Below are 17,985 nucleotides of genomic sequence, written 5' to 3' on the forward strand. Positions count from 1 at the left end.
CAGATTGTCAGAGCACTAAAAATTTAATTGATAATAAAGATAATATCATTGCCTTGCATTTATATAGCACCTTTCATGGTGAAAGATCCCAGAGGCACTGTTGACTTACAGGTACCACCAAGGTGGAAATGTGATTGCTGTTTGCTGCCACGCAGCAAATGTGCTACAAGATGGAACACAAAATGAAATCACCCCCCAAAGTCCAGGATTCTCCTCTACTCCCTGCCCTGAGAGCTCTGATCCCACTTCATAACTGGCATTAGACAAGCAAAAATAAAATTTAGCATTCATCCCTTTTTTCTGTCAAGATATTTTGATTGAGAGCTGGAAAAAAGTGCAAAAGGGAAAGATACTTGACTTTTTCTTCACAGTAGTTTGACGACAAAGATCTTCCAAAGCACAAGATACCAAGATGAGGAAATTTTCAGGGCGTGTGCCCACCTGGCCTGGGTTTCCGAGGGCCTGGGTGAACGGCTGCACCTGAGTCTTCACCATTACAGCTTCTGGAGGTGGTGACAGGACCAGAGCCTCTCAATTCCCTCCCTGCTCAGCCCTGTCCATGTGCAGGGGAGAAATACAGCTGAGCTGTGCTTGTCACAAAAACTTCGAAACAGCTCCTCAAAAGCAGGGATCCTCTCCACATTCGAAGAAAAACACAAAATCTTCTGAACCCGTTCAATGTGTTTTCTAGCTGATGGAAGAAGCACATTCATCTCGTCTCTCGTGGCTGAAATACTCACTGCCTCAAACAGGGTAGGAGAACAAGCAGCCCTTTTCCCGTGTTCTTCGGGCATACCTTAGTCCACCAATACTGAAAGCAGTATCAATGTCTCCTGGAGGTTTCTATCTACTATCGGACAGCAACCTGCTATTCAGAAAGCAGAAGCGCCAGCCAAAGCCTGATGACCAGCTGCTCTCCCAGACAGAAACAAAGCCAAGATTCTGCTAAAGTCATGAGGGAAGAAATGAGCCTCAGCAACACTGACGCATAAATCTCTCTCCAGCGATGAATGGTAAACAGGCATCTGTTCTCGTGCTCCTAGACCTCCCTACAGCATTTAGCATTGTGGATCTGAGAGATGGCAAGGATCCAAAGAACTGCACTGAAGTTATTTAAGTCCTTTCTGAAGGCACATACAGAAAGTAAGGATGCAAGAAAGCAATCTCAGCAATGCAAACCTCTCCTCAGAGGAATGACAGAGATACAGTCTCTCCATTTATATTCAGGACAATACGAACTCATGCAGCAGCAACAGACAAATGGCACCGAAGCCCAGGTTGTATTTATCTCATGTAAGTACACAGACATCCCCCAAACCAGAATTCTGTAGTGTTCAGCTGCAATCAGAACTAGAGATTGAATCTGAACCCAGATTCTTTCCAAGATGAAACACCGAACAATATGCAAACCTCCGTCCTACAACTGATGGCAAATGTCAACCACAGGCATCATTGCTTGGCCAGTACAGTTCACAGCTTCTGCATTCCTCACGATCTTCTTGTTCCCAGAGTGCACTACTGAGAAGTGATGCTTCTAGTTTACTTACTCTCACCACTTAGCAATAAAGTGTTTGGTATAAATAACCTAAATCCAGTCTGATTTCAGACAGGGTGGGAAACCTTCCAGGAAGAGCACAAGTAGCTGAAAAGTCAGCACCTACTGAATCTGGCATCAAATAATTTAATTTTACCTCTCAACTTCCTAAGTATGATGAAGAAGATACTTTTCTAAGCTCATGACCTTGGTCTACACACATATGCATACATAAATTGTTCTTTGGATTACAAGGAGAGCAAAAGGCAGACATCGCATTTCTTGCCACCTTGGAGCATAACATTACAGAATACTTCAGAATATTTTTGTAGTTTAAGAAATTGTTAATTAAGCGACCATGATTAAATTTCTCTCATATCTGTCTGTCAAGTCAGCTTGTTTTGCCAAATGAAAGAAAAAAGAAAAACTATTTTTTTTATTTGCAGTTAAAATATCAAATTGTGTTTTTCAAAGGAAGGAACTTGTTCCTCTTTAATTTTTTGTAGGTTTTAATGTATGAAGGCTACAGCAGACACTGTTTTTTTTTTTTTGTTTGTTTGTTTTTAATATCCAAATTGGATAATTGGATCCACTGGATCCATTTCATCCACAGAATTAGCTTCCACCTATATCAAAACTTAGCAGACATGCCAGTGCTCTCATCTTCACTTTCTACGTTGATACAGTCTATTTCAACTGAGTTACTGTGGATGCTAAACATGAGCCCCAGAGTGGATCCACTCTGTTTTCAATGGAGACAAACAGCCATTCAAATTTACATCTTTGTTGCTGAGATCAGAACACATCTTCATTTTCTATTTTGTGTTTTGATATTTTTCCATTTATTTGTTACCACCATGTATGTCATGGGGAAAAAAATAAAAGAAAAAAATACACAAAAACTTTGTTATTCAGATAAAAGCAACATATGGATATATTTTCTCATTTATGCTTACAAGAGCAGATGTTTCTGGCAACAGAAATACTTTTATGGACAAGCTGGATATTAAATTTGGAGGAGAGGGAAGCTATTAGTAGATTCAGATTAATTTTATTGTTGACAAATGCCAGGCAATGCATTTATACAACTGGGCTCTAAATAACATGCATTTACTCAGGAGAAAGACCTTACTATTACCACAGACAATTTAATGAACATTGCTGCTTTCATATCCTGACAATGAAAAATAACACAAAAATACTAGGGTGCACTAAAAAGTGAAAGCACAAAGTAAATGACTAAATATTCTGAGTGACATGAAGCATTCAGCTCATGCTATGCCTTTTCCTGCAATACTATCTTACTTTTTCTATAGCAAAAGGGAGATGGATTCAGAAACAGGTAATGAAAATTACGATTACAATAAATATCCTTCAGGTTTTGAACCTGTGTGGGTGTCTTAACTGCAGCTATCAAGTGAGGATTCTGGATTTGTGGGACTGTGCAGTATTGATCACAAGCTAGTTCACTTTTCTGTTCAGCCATAAATCAGACCTGTGGCCCAAAAAAAAACAAATAAAAACTGAAATGGAAGTCTAGAACGTCACTGAAAGACGATGGCAAATTTCCACCCAGATCAGTGTCTCACAGTTCAGAAGTATCTCTTTTGCAAAGAGAGCCCGAGAACTCGTATCGCTTACCTATTCTCGTTTAGATATCTAGAAAGGACAAAGTCATTGAAATATCTCTTGGGATATTCTGAAAAAAGTAAAAGGCTCAGCTTCCTCTTGGAAGCCTGTTATTGCATGTGCTGTGTTGTAGAGGACACTGGAGGCTTCGGCAGACCCATTTTTCTGGAGCTGCCCTGAAAATTTGCATCTTATGTCTCTCCTTTCTCGGTGTATTTCCACAAGGGAAGCTCAAAGGCCTACTTCATTGTGCCAGCCCTGAGGCCTGATCGCGGCCTGTACCTCAGTGCGCCACGGGCTTCTGGCTCCACAGCAATGAACCCCTCCTACAAAACTATGGCTTTTTCCTCACAACAGCCACTTTCATAGGCATTTCACTCAGCTTGAGTTCTTTTAAACATGTCTGAACTCACCACAGTTTCCCAAACTATAACTGAAAAGGTTTTCTTTGCATGCTTTAGGCTTACAATTTTCTCTCTGAAATGCTCTTTCCAGATCAGTCCTCACCTGTATTCGGCCCAAACATGCACATACAAAAGCAGGCAGAGTGCACCTCAGGCACCCCGTGCTGAGCATAAGTTCTCTGGGACTAAACAGAATGAGCACGAGTGTTCCAGAACAACCGAAATAAAAGCATCTCTAAACTAGTTTGCTTCCAAATATTCCATACGCAGAAAGTAAACACATGCATGAAAACAGGAAAACCAAACTGAACAAAAACATTCAGAATTTCTTTCTCTCTGTGTGCACATATGCATGGAAAATGTATATGAAGTTTTCCTCCTAGACCAGATATACCTGAAATATCCACCTAAGAGCATTGCAGTATATGAACTTTTAGTGACAAAATCAGAAAAAAGGAGTTTGCCTTAAAATTGCTATGTCAAAGACTCACTGCATAAAATCCAGAGGTGGTGTCTTCTTTCCTTTATTAGCTCAGGAGCACCAACAAGTCTTCACACACAAATAAACCTGTGTGAACAATAACTTAAGATAGTGTATGTACAAATATGAAAGACTGGCTTCCATAGTTGCTGGCATTTCCAGTGAGAGGAACCATTGCTTCCCTACCAACAAGTGCCAAGAAATGAGAAAGAGCAATACATTATTTATAGGTAAAGATAGAGAAACCATGGAGATACCTGGCCGAATAGTTCCAGTCATTTGGAGGGAAGCGAGAAGGTTGCAAAAATTAAACAGCTGCACAAACAAAATTCACTCAGGTGACCAATAAGGGCTCACAGAAACATTCACCTAAAAACCTGAAGATATTTTCACAGATTCTGGTAAAATGCTGATCCCATTTCAGCTCCAAGAGACTATAGTGTCTACGTTGACTAAAGAAAACTGCCTACCACGACCACAGGACTTGTTTGACTTCAAACACTGATACAAATATCTCTAAAACAGTAATGCAGCATTACTTTCATTTTTATAGGAGTTACTAAAAGGAATTATTTACAGATCAAAAATGATTAAAAATAAATCCTTAAATAACTGCATGCTAACAAAAAAGTTAATGTTTTGCTTTATTTTTTTTTTAATTTATTTAGAAAATGTTTTAATATGCCACAACTTGCAACTTCTGTGAAACACAGATTTATCAAACACTTGGGCAAGTAGGAAAAGCTCAGCTCTGCAGTTCAAATAAGAATACATTTTGGTGCTTGTTGTAGAGTCTGACTGAGAATGGACTGGAAAGGATGCTTCCCAAACATAACAGCCTCCAGCAGAAAATACTGTATTACACTGTTGTATATCTATTGCACATTTCTTTTAAGTCATGAGATATATTATAGACCAAAGACTCTACAATAACATGTAGGCAAAAACCAGCTCCTCTTCTAAAGCTGCACTGTTAGAAACTTTGAGCAACAAAAGCTATAAATTTGAAAAATCAGCAAAAAGAATGTTCTGAAGTTAAAACCTGAATATGAGAAATGACAATACCCAACTATCAAAAGCTCAGAAAAAAAGATCAATGGCCAACCTCAGGAGCTATATTTAGCTCCACATCAAACCTTGCTTAGTCTCCCAATCCAAGAACTCTTTTGCAAAGAAGAGTAACAAGAAATTGAAATCTTCCCCTCTTACACTACACCGGTAAGCAAAGACATATGCCAGGTATAGGTGCACCGTGCATGCATCTGCAGCATTTAGAGATGTGTAAGATTAAGGTACACATAAATAATGTATTCAAGAGGCAAGACAGACTGAAATCAATGGGCTAGATGCAATTCTGGGAGTAGAATGCAATACCCTTGCTCCATATTTGAGTAACAGAGGGGGTGTTGTGTAAAACATTGGCAAAATGTAACATCTTGATGCTATGGACTTTGAAACCTTGCTAAAATGCCAAGGAAAATTCTACTTTGTAAGCACTATAGGGAGTCTGAGTAGACTGTCTGTGAGGTGGCATCTAGGTCTATATCTCAACATTTTATGGACAGACACCTGAAAACCTGATATTTTAGAACAGGGAAACCTACAAGTGCACAACCTGAACAATTTTAGTGTATTCTGCAGTCCCTGTCAAGTTTGCAGAAAAAAAAGGTTTCAGTCTAAAAACATTTATCATTATTTCAAAATAATGTCAAGAAGTTCTCTAAAACTCCTCAGTCATACATCATTCTGTGTCCTACAGAGGATTCAGGTGGCAAAAATTGAACAAAACAAAAAAACAAATCCACTTTTTCTGATCTGAAAGATTCTAGAAATAACACTATATATCAAAAAATGGAAACTTTAGAGATGGTATCATAAACAAACAAACAAACAAACAAAACAAAACCTTTATTCACCAAAAGTGAATACTTTAAAATATGATGTATTTCATGTTGCTTCATCTGGGAGTGCATTTTGCTCTGGGATTTTCAGTTCTTTCTGTATATCTTCACGGCCAGAACTCAAATCCTGACTGAGCTAACAATAATTACCGTGGAATAGTTTCTGTTTAGCTGTTTTGCTCTCCTTCAGAGGCAGGGCCTCTGCCCAGCCCTTTGCTTCAGTTTCACCCCAGTCTTTCCATATTGCTCACTGGACACTTACAGGCATCAACTCAGACCTCTGCAATCCAACAGCCTCCAATTTCTTAACCATGGAGTACAGATTAGCCGTGATGGCTCTAGCCCTTCAGTTACGCTTCTCTTTCATTCTCCATGTGTGGTACTAGATACTCACATTTGAGCATAAAGCGAAGCTGGGAGATGCATATCCTGAAAATACTGATATACTTTACCTTCTCACTGCACATAACAAATGCATATATACACAGGTACTTATATAGTAGCGATGTGTCTATGCATGCTTCAGCGTGAAGTACTCCTTTTGTCTACTCCATAAACTTTCAGCTCTACTCCACACAGATTTCTATCCAAACAAGAAAATGATGGTCTGAAAGACATCATGGACTTCTACGTTTCCTTAGCTGCCATATTATCTTGTTTTTGAACCATAACGTGAAAATCAAAATGATGGTACATAACTAGTATGCACTTAAGTTTTCTCCTTATAATGTCACCAATCACTGTCCGAAAAATAAACCTAATCAGAAAACTGATCTCAAAATCAATACAGGATTAAGCTACTAAAAGTCTTTAACCTTAATTTTTCAGAGAAATCAGAGGCAGACCATCGAAGTCATAATGGTACTGAAAGTCACATGTTATTTGGCTCTCTTGGAAAAATCTTTCCTTCTTCCTTTATTTCTTAAAAAGTAACACATTTTTAAAAGATTGCAGCCCCTTTGTTATACACAGCATCTAATACTGAAGCCTGTGTTTCACAAAGACAATAATGCATTCAGGATAACATCCATTCCAATCTGTTGCAGAAATCTCAAAAGCTTTCCATTAGGAGAACCACAGAGGTGTCAGAGCTCCTACAGCTGTCGTGGTATCATTTCCTGCTGAGTGCTCACCAGTCTTCTGCCTGCTTTTTCCGATGATTTCCCTTCTGCCCAGGTTAGCTGTTAGGGCTGATAAATCAGATCACAGTTGCTCAGCTACTTTCTTACAGCTTTAGTATTGCTTGCAAGGCTACGAGACTGGAAATTAGGTTCATATTTTTATCTTTGCAATAAGGCGATAATATTGTATGCATTATAGGATTCTCTTTCACAATTACAACCCCATTAATGTTGTGCTAAACTGAAAACCAAACAGGAACCCCTTCACCCAAAACCCATAGCTTGATCTCTTCCAGAATAACTTCAGAATTCTCTTATTGGGCGTGACTACAGAGGAAGTTTTTCATGGTCAGGCAAAGGACAGGGGATTCTGCTCTTTGTACCAGGATAATCCTCCTATATAAGCCTTGAAAAGATCTTTTATATTTCCACCAATAAAACAGGAAAATATTTGTCCTGATCCTCCAGAGCGGCTCCATCCCTTCAACCACTATTTACAGCTCCTGGATGCTACAGTTGTAAGCTTCATACAGGTGCCTATTAAAGAAACCCAAATGCAGGTTTTGGAAAAGACAGGTGCAATGCAACACAAAGCTCATCAAATCAGTTGCTCTTGGGGAAGTTCACACAGTGATATTTCAGGGTGTTCAAACTGCACCAAGAACTCAGCAAGTATCCTGAGCTATCTGCAAACCTACGGAGTAAATACTGCCCCCATATAAACAGTAAATATTGTCTATTTATTAGTGACATCTTGATTTTAATTTAAGAATCACCTTGATATCCAGTTGCTAAATGCATTTGTTGTTCTGAAAACATTTATCTAATTAATATTTTTCCGACTCCTGTCTGAAAAAGATTTAAAAAAAAAGATTTGAGATAAAGCTCTAGAAAAGAGAGTAACTCTTTGAGAGAATTTCAATACAAAGCATCACAAACAATTCTCTGGTAATTCACGTGTGCACAAGAGGAGAGAACTTCTCAATTTTCTTTTTAGCCAGCTGTACTAAACCTTACACAGACAAACAGAAAACTCCAACTCCGTTGCCTCTGGCAGAAATAATGCCTCAGCTCTCTTAGCACCATCATCCCTTTGGTGTCTGGATTCTAACACGGCTCCCAAAAGCCGATCTCCTCCCCGCACATTAGAGGCTTATAATAACAGACAACCACAGCGTGACAATGGTGGAGGGAAGCGTGTTAGATGGGGCAGAAAAGAAAGACTTCATTGAATAACATGGATAAAAAGCACCTCTCATACAATGAAGTAATTTTTCTTAATGTTTTAAATAAATGCCGCTTTTCATTCCTCCCAAATTGCATTTATAATATAATTAGATGATTGCTGGGGGCTTCATATAGCTGAATTATAGGGTGTCTCTTCCACATGAAGGTTTGTGAAAGAGTCTCTGTGCTTCCCTTTATATTTTTCTAACCACCGACAGGGATACTCACAAGGCATTCTATAATTCAATTACAACTATCCTCTGAGAAACATATAATTTTATAGAAAGAAGATTTAAGCCATCATGTATCCATTTTTTTCCTGTTATGAAAGCATTTGTCTAAAGTCTGGTATTAAATTTAAATAGGTCTGAAACAATCTTAACCCAATAGTTTTCAACTGTGTCATTTGACAGCTGTCAGACTGGCACAGCCACCCCGGGCTTACTTTTAACTGAACTTCTGTATGGGCTACGTCCACATAGAGCATTCCTGTATGGAAAACATCACTCGTGGAGTTAATGACGGGTTGTGTGTGCGTGTAAATATAAATATAAGCGCTCATTTCAACCGCTATGAAACTAAATTTTACATACACACACTGAACTGATGCAATGCAATTTAACTATAACATCTCGTTCTTAGCTGCTGTGCTAATATGATACCCTAATTATAATAATAAAGTCTGAGCCAGTAAGAAAATATCATTACATTATCAAAATGCTTCCACATCATGTGCGTTTTTCCAGGCACAGAAGTATCAGCTTATAACAAACCAGGAAGTACTTCATACATTTTTTTTTCTTTAAGGAGGGAGACAAATGTTGATTTTAGCCTAAAACTAAAATAGTACTAAAAGGACAAGGCCCACTCAGTTTTCATATGCTTAGCAGCAAAGGAAAGCCTAACTAGTGCAAGTAACTAGCCCAAATAAGGTCTACATGCCCTGATATACTAACAAAATATCCAAAAACTTGCAAATCATGGGGTATTTACAATGACTGCATAGCCTATAGCTATGCTAAAATTTAAGATGCAGAAGGAAAATAGGTTTAGATTTGCAAATCATACCCAAAGTTACTATCCATTATTTTTACTCAGTATCAGCTAAATGCCAGGACTAAGTTTCTCACGTCTTTTATTTGAAACCCATAGCAAGCATTTAAAAATAAATCGTATCAATGTACTTTATATTACTGTTTAAAAACCTTAATCCAGAATTATTTTCCTAAAAAATCAATAGTTTAAGATATGACTTATATTTCATAGTACAAATATTCTATGCCTCACAAAGCTACTACAAAATTATTAGAAGAAAACATTTTAAACTTGATCTTCAGCTTGATCAAATAAAAGAGGATGGAAAAATGAGTAAACTGTGAAGTAAAAAATAATGCAAGTATTCATAAATACACAATTCTGAGAAGAGCAAAAGAGAGCAAGAAATCTGCTCCCAGGTCTGTAATGCTTTGACACTGATAAATCTCATCCCTTTAGTAGGGACGGGACAGTTTGCTCACCCCAGAGTAACCAGGGCTCTCTAATATCAGGGACTCCTTGTGGCAGGCATTTGAATTTTTTTCCAAGTTAGAAGGGAAACTACGCTCACCTGGCGCTTATTATAAAAACCACAGATCTGGAAGGAAGGATGCTCACTGTTGCTCAGCTTGTGCAGTATACCAATGGACTTAGAGCCAAATTCCAGAAACAGGTAAATAACATTTGTGTTCTTGACAACGTGCCCTTGGTAAAGTCTTTTCTGATCTAGTATCTTGCAGTTACTTTAACCATCAAGCCAGAGAGCAAGAATTTTCACCATTAATACAGACTGTTTTGCTTAGACATAACAAAAAATACTTTTGTGTATTTAAGCAATCACTTGTGGTTTCTCAGATGCCACCTGAAATGGATTCTGAAAGCCTCCCTGGGGCACAGAACCCCAGCTGTACCATGCAGGGAAAACAGACCCCATGCATTTTCAAGTCATCTTTGCTTTAAGTTTGTTTTAGCACTTTTGAAATCTGCAGCCTCAAAGCAATCTCTGACTCATCTCTTTCTCCAGCAAATTCAAAACAAGCCATCAGAATAATTCAGCTGCACCACGGCAGTTATTTTCTATTTCCTAGAATTTCAAGCATGACTGCATGGCAGCCAATGCCAAATGCTGATTTTTGTAAGGGTAACCACTAGCTACCTAGGGAAGTGAAGAAAGTTGCCAACTGACATATCATATTTCATCTATCATAATTTTTCAGCTAAAGCCAGGAAGGGTTTCTAAAAAGACAATCTAGACAGTGCTTCAAGAGCTTCAGTTTCACCTAACTCTCACAGTTGACAAAAAATAGGTCTTTAAAGCTCTTTCAGACTTCTGATTAAATCGAGCAGATACAGTGAGCCAGCCCACAATTATTTATCCATGAGGATGTTTTCTGGATCAAGCCGTCTACAATGGTGTTACAAATGGCACTGCAGTAACATTGGATTGATACTTAGAATTAGAGGTGAATTTATTTACCGTCATTTCGCAAAAGAGACTGCATTACCATAACTTTCAGCACACAATACAATTGTTCTGTTGTAACAATCTCAGCAATAAACATACTTCTTGTATGTTTTGTGCAATTCAGCAATGAAAACATCCAGAGTTTTGTGCAAATTCAACAAACATAATATCCACAATAACTAAAATATTGACCTAAATCAAAATAATTCCAACAGAAAGGCATTTGAAATCTACGATGCAAGCATAAAGAGAATTAAAACCTTTGCCAACCAATCCATATCTGCATATTCCAATTTACACTGAACAACAAATATCTCATGAACTTCACATGAGTAAACAGAGAATAAACCATTTCACAGGTTCTGCAGTGAGTAGCTACTGTTGCACTGATTCTCAAACAGAGATCAAAAAGCTTTATAGAGAAATAAGAAAAAGTCAATATTCTAGTTAGAATATTAACGCTGTACCTGCAGATGCAGACAGCTGTCGATATTTTACATTCTCTTTAATTTGGATGATTGCTGTTCATTAGCAAATTTGGGTGGTATGCAGTAATACTCAGTTTTGGTATTGCTTTCCACTTTTTTTTTTTTTTTGCATTGTAAACCAGTACAAAATATCACATTGATAACAATCTGAGTTGTAGTTTGAGCTGTACATAGAAATAATGTTTATTTCTGCAATGAAGGCAGTCCTACGTAGTTTAGCTGCAAATACACTTTCATCTGAATTTTGTCATTTAAGGAAAGCTGTCCAGGATGCACCCCTCTAGCTTCCGGCTCAAGCAGCACGTTCGTCTCTCCACTCCGTCACATGCTGCCCATGCGACCTTGCACAAATCACTTTTCAACGTGCGAGACGGAGATAACAGCCCTTCTCTACATCATAAGAGTATTTGGTGGATAAATATTTTAAGGAGTACAAATTGCAGGGAAGCTACAATCAGAAAAACTTTTGCAGATTAGTCTCCATTTACACAACAACCCATTGTCAAATTCAGGTATAGCAGGAACAGGCAGACGACCAGGAAGAATTATTTCTTTTCTTGGATTTCCAGGTGCCTCATAGCAACAGCAACTAGTTTAATTTTGTGAAGATAGATATTGTTTTGACACTTGTGTACAAATCAATTTGTTGATGCCTTGAAACCTGACAAGGCCAAGCAGTAAAAAGGGAGGCAGACTGTCCCAGGTGGACCTCCGCTTCCCACTCCCCTTTGCTCAAGGACTGACCAGGCTATCAAGTGCCTATCAGGTTAGCAAGTGCCTTTATTGGCCTCGATTTATCTGGGACTCACTTATTTCGAATAGGTCCAACCTCCCTGCACTTGCAGCTGGGACTGCACAGAGGAAACACAAACACACACACACAAACCAAACAACAACAAAAAGATATTTCTCTGGATTCAAAAGGTAGCATCGTTAACCCAGGAATGATGGATTTATGATGAATCCTTGGATTTATCTTTGCAACTGGTCAGAGCTTGGCAGCCATGTCAGGCCTAATGATAACCCAGGTCCAGTTTTGAATAATTAACATAAATAAATTTATCTGAAGAGCTCTAGTTAGATCTCACGGTCTACCAACAGAAAATAAGCAGGAGTATCCCAGATTTTTCTGGGGCATAGATGTATCTCTAGATCCATGGAGAACAGGTCTTCACCACCTCCAGTTTGTGATGACGATAACAGACACAAATGGATTCTGTCACCATCCTGCCTCCGGCTGCGGTCCAGAGGGCACTTGACACATGTAACAAACCTTAGTATTTCACTTCCTTTGCTTACATGACAGGGTCACAGATATGCTGGGCATTTTCCACTGTGTCAGTACTATAGCATACGAATGCCTCCTTAACAGGTGACTGCTTACCCCAAGATATCTTACAGGCCATCCAAGTCATCTGTGTGAACACCAAAGCAGTCCATTACAACGACTGAAATGTCTTTAAAGATAAAAATGCATTTGAGAAAGATGTAAAAGACGTCAAAACCATGCTCCAGATTTGCTACCAAATGCCCTCCCGTGGTTCCGCATTTCCTCTGTGCCGGGCCCCATGACATGGAGAAGCATTAGGTTGGATGTTGTTGGCGAGCTGCCTGGAAATCCACTGCTAAGAGTAAGGACTTGATCGCTTGATGCTGCCAGAAAGAACCATGGGCTAACATAGGGAGCCAACTTGGATGGAGGGAAAAGATTAGTACGAGGGAAAAAAAATAATGGGATAACTCACCATGCTACAGGCCTTTAAAGAGAAACTTGCTGGAAAGAAAATACCACATCAGGTTTGTTTCTAATAAGAAAGTGAGATTACGCTGGGGAGCCCTGAAGAGGAAAAACGCTAAATCTTTGTGACACTGATCCTTGGAACACAGCAGAATAATACATTTTAATACGGTGTTGAATTTTAACAAACTGCAAAGGCCTTGTTAAATGTTAAGTGAAGAAACAAAAAATTATCATTATTTTCCAGTTTGTGAATTCCTCATAACTGATTTTTAAGAGGGAAATAAAATACACTGATAAAAATGTAGTAGGCAAGTGAATCAGCAAGGATCCTGACAGTTAATGAATAACCAACAAAAAGGCATAAGCATGCTCAGATTGCTGTTGTGACAAGTCATATCTAGGACCAAGCCAAACTAAACAGAATTCCTCTACTTTCTATGTATAAGATGTCTTAAAGAGATAAGAAAAGATAGTTTTATTTCTGTGTAAATTAAAACTATTTTCAAGGGCAAATCTCTTACATGCTGTAATACTTCTATGAATATCACACTGGCTATGTTTGCAGAAAAAAAAAAAAAAGGAGTATACAGCATTTCTTTTAAAATTCCTCATTTACAATTTTCCTACAGCTTCCAAGAACGGTCAAAGACTAAGTAAAAAATAACTGCTCTTCTATAGCAAGCATACAATTAAGGCAGTATTTGTAACTCCAAAGATGTCAGTGTCCGCTGTGCTGAGTCTCATTTACAAGCCTTTCCCTTCCCAGAACACAACAGCCCATTCTGATTGCGTAGTATCCACAAAAATGACTAAATATTTAACCAAATTAAAGCAGATTATTGACAGAACAGATTTTATGGGGCTTGACACAGCTAAGGGCACTTAGCTTATCAGGAACCAGTAAGAGTGGGAGATTGATGCTAGGAGAGCAGCGTTAAATGTGGTTAGAAGTCAAAAAGCTGTGTGGATGCTGTGGGCTTCCTGGACACCTCGGTGGAGAAGGCACTAGGTGGTGACACCACACCTACCTGCCCAGGGACACGCTCTTCCCATGGGAGCCCACCAGACCCACGGTGCTGACGTCTTGGGGCTCTCCCTGCTCCCCCAAAGCTCTGCCGAGCACAAGCACCACCATCGAACCCACTCTCACAGCCATCCCTGCCCTGCTCCTTCCCCACCACCTGCTTGGCCACCCAGGAAATAAAAATCATCAAGATACCTGAACTGAGCTTTTACTCAATGATAATCAGAAATCTCAGTACTGCTGTACGTGGTTCGTAACAACCACATACATTTTTATTTTGCTGCCAGTGTAAAAATGAGATAAACTTTGCAATCTACCTGATGACAACAAGGAGGAGGTCTTTGAACAGGACTACAAAGTAATCTTCAAATAAAACGAACAACAAGGAAGCATGCCTCAAAACAGGTAGATCAAATGCTTTCATTAAACTCACACTAGTATTCTTTCACAGATTCATTTGTTTTTGACAATTAGTTGATGATAAAAGCATCTTCCAAATCTTTCAAGGAGTAAACATAAGAATAAAAAACTCAAATGAAATTCAGTAAACTTCCCTGCCCCACCATCCACATATGGTTGAATCTATGGCAAGCACCATGGCACCTGGTCTGCAGCAGTATGGGCTCGCTCTACGCAAACAAAACAAAATGCTTTGAATCCAGCAAGCCTCCCACTCACTTGTCTCCTTTTCAGTCCCAGAGGTTCATCAAATCAGTCTATGACAGATAAGCGAATCTAGGTAGGAGGAAATCAGGGCCTGTTTTCATACAATGAGAACAAATAAACACAGGACTGGCCGGCTAAGAATCCGGGGGCAAAAACTACGATGAAACCATAGAAGTCAGTCAAACAAGGACTTCAGTCAAGCTGTTACGATGTTGTTATCAGCATTCAAGAAAATATTTGTGGAAGTCCAAGGCAAGGCTGCATTTACAAGGAACTAAAAATTATGTTTTTGTAAGAATGGAACAAAATACTTTATTCTGTCTCTATTCCCAAATTTACCAACTGTATCTAACAATTGGACATGTAAAACTAATAAAATACATGCCATTTAACATATGTCTATCATCAGGTATAAAAGCCCATGAAGTTAACACCCCACAAATTTGACTGTTCCCAAAGACAATTTCCTTAGCAAATATTAATAACTTTGCCATCATGAATGTCATGATTATCACACTCACAAATTCTCTTGGAGAAGATGCTGGAAAGCATTACTATAACTGGGAACACATTGACAAATACACATTACATTTTGGAATGGAGATTTTTTTCTGTTTGTTTTACATTAAGCAACAACCTTTGTAGTCTGCCCAGAAAAGCAAGCCTATAAAGATAAGAGCAAATAAGCTGCATGCTCCCTGCTTGCCACCTCATGCCATCTTTTTGACTATTTAAAGTCCTTGAAACGCATGGCCAGACTGAAGAAAATGACTTCTTTGTATTTTTCTGAAGATTTAAAATAAAACCAGAAGTCTAGAGAAAACGTGGGGGAAAAAGTCAAAACAACTACTGACTACTACTGCTACAACCAGCCATTTTAATGATTTCTTCCCAGCAGCAGTTAGATAAGCAACAATTTGAAGAGTTTGTTGAAAAGAAAAACTCAGAAGAGGTAATAGGGAACAGAAATGTTTAGGGGGTTAGATCTATCATACTTTCAGAGTGCTTATACTCCTTCAATACAAAACCTGACTGGGAACATACGCAGGAAGGAAGATATCAGCCATGAACATCCAGCACTCTCCTCTCAGAAGCTTGGACTGGAGCCCCAGTCCTAAGCCTAAGATACTAGGGGAGGGAGGATGGATAGGCGGAGGGAAAAAGTTTCATCCAACTCATAATGAAACCAACTGGAGTGCTGATTGTTGAGTAGAGGGTGAGTAATTTCATACATACGTAGCACAAAAGTAACACATTAACATTACAAGGCACTTCTGGGTGCCGTGAGCTCCGCAGAATCCATCCCTAGTAAGAACTGAGCTTATCTGTAAACACTTACGGGAATATTCTGGGACTTGTGCTCTTCTGAGTTAGAGAAAAAGCACCCAAAATGGGGGAGAAAGACCATGTGCCTATTGCACTAACAGTAAAGCAAAGCACAGGCCTATTAATGACAGATAAAATAAAACACAACATCATTGTTTAGGATGGCCATTTTCCCAGAAATATGATTGTGAAGGGAAAATCAAGTGTTCTATTTCATGTTCATTGTCACTGTAATATATTGTAATCACATATATATATATATATTTATCACTGAAGCTTAAATGGAAAGGAGACAAGGAAGAACTTGGTAGAGTTTTCATTTCAAAACTATTCTTCTTGGCTTTCAATTACTCTGGAAATATTCCGTTGTTTAATAAAAGAAGTAAAATAAATACTGATACATTATTCTTCAATAGTAGAAAAAGAATCGGTTAACCAGCCTGAACCCCAGCTGGCTGGATTTGTTATGTATTAATGAATTTCAGCTAGTAACACATGAACACGGTTGTAAACTTTCCTTCAACCCTCTTCTGACTCTTACCCAACTCAGACTCATGCATTTATCACAAGATTCCTTGAAACTATAATCACAGCCTTCACTGTTGTTCAAATTTACCTCCTCTTCTCATTGTTATCAGCCTTTTCCCATTCTTTGCAAGTTTTTGAACAAACTTTGACATTCACAGACTGCACAGCCTTATAATATTAGTAGGAAGATGAATAATCCCCAGTTCTTTTATTCTTTAGTCCTCTGCCCCACTGAGGGGCAAAGAGAGCAAGGCTGAGGCACATCCTTACCAACAGATGCTGTCTCCCATCTTCATTCTCACTCCACAGTTACAACACGTAAATTCCTAAGGCATGAAAGCAGCTCAGACCTCTGATCTCTTTGCCCTATGTACCAAACAGCAACACTGCATTTTCTAATTCAGTGTTTCGATTAAGGTATTCACAACGTTAATTACTTAAAATAAGCACAACTAATTCAGTGCACTCAATAAACACACACTTTTCTAACTGTTAAGGCCAATGAGAAAAAGACAACTGGGCCTTTCAGCTGTATCCCAACAGCTCAAATTTAACTCAAGCATCCAGTGCAAGCTAACACATAAAACAGCAGCGATACTGGGATTTAGACGACCTTTCTTTTATTCACAGCACTGCTGTTTAATCAGAACATGACAAGGATCAAGGCACTGATTGGTTTTATCCAAAAGCCTTAACTACCAGCGAACAAAGGGGCACAGACACCTGCATTAGCAGTCATCTCTGATTTAAGCATAGACATGGGGGGGGTCAACAGACAGGCGTCAGCACTGCTAATCTGGTTCTTCTTCTAGATGCAGCAAGTCTACAAGTGGGCCGAGGTGACTCAGTGATGTGCCCACAGAGCACACAGGCTGGGCCCGTGTGAGGCCCCTCACCTCTGTGCTCCACCTCCTATGCGTGCCAAGGTGGAGCTCTGGATTTAGGTACTTTCAAGAAATGCCCCAACTCAAAATGCTGCTGGAAAGATAACTAATATTTATGGTTTTTCTTAGAGAAAATTATTAGCTGCAGCTGGGTATTCTGGAGGGAGAAAGAATCCTATGAGCACTGAATGTGGGTTTAAAGTATAATGAAAACACCTAATTTTGATGTTAAGCTGGCTGGTCACTAATTTAAAAACAAAAAAAACCCAACCAACCAAACAAAAAAAAACCACAACTCCCTACAAGAAAAAGCTTGACATAAAACATGTTGAAAACTGACAGGGCTATTCCCAGAACAATTATATATATACATAAAGCATTAAAGAAAAATATAAACGAAATAAAAAAACAATGACAACTACGTAATACAAAAGCTGTAACATTTTTTTTGTTTGGAAGGGGCCTCTGCAGATCCAGCATCCTACTCAAAGCTGGCCCAACTTCAAAGTTTGATAAGGTTCCCCCCAGCCT

The 17,985-nt window shown here is 38.8% G+C and overlaps 1 protein-coding gene across 15 annotated transcripts in view; it reads right to left on the bottom strand.

Moving 5' to 3' along the window:
* TENM1 (teneurin transmembrane protein 1) overlaps window positions 1-17,985 on the bottom strand; it is an 848,278-nt gene that overhangs the window by 270,959 nt on the left and 559,334 nt on the right. The window contains exon 1 of one of the 15 annotated variants that reach the window (XM_067005247.1): window positions 4,059-4,086. The exons of the other annotated variants lie outside the window; for them this stretch is intronic. The gene's annotated coding sequence lies outside the window, so the exon portion shown is untranslated. Of the gene's footprint in view, window positions 1-4,058; window positions 4,087-17,985 lie in introns of those variants that run through there. 15 annotated transcript variants of the gene reach the window in all.

The sequence above is a fragment of the Anser cygnoides genome, chromosome 13, assembly GCF_040182565.1.
Source record: "Anser cygnoides isolate HZ-2024a breed goose chromosome 13, Taihu_goose_T2T_genome, whole genome shotgun sequence".
Taxonomy (NCBI): domain Eukaryota; kingdom Metazoa; phylum Chordata; class Aves; order Anseriformes; family Anatidae; genus Anser; species Anser cygnoides.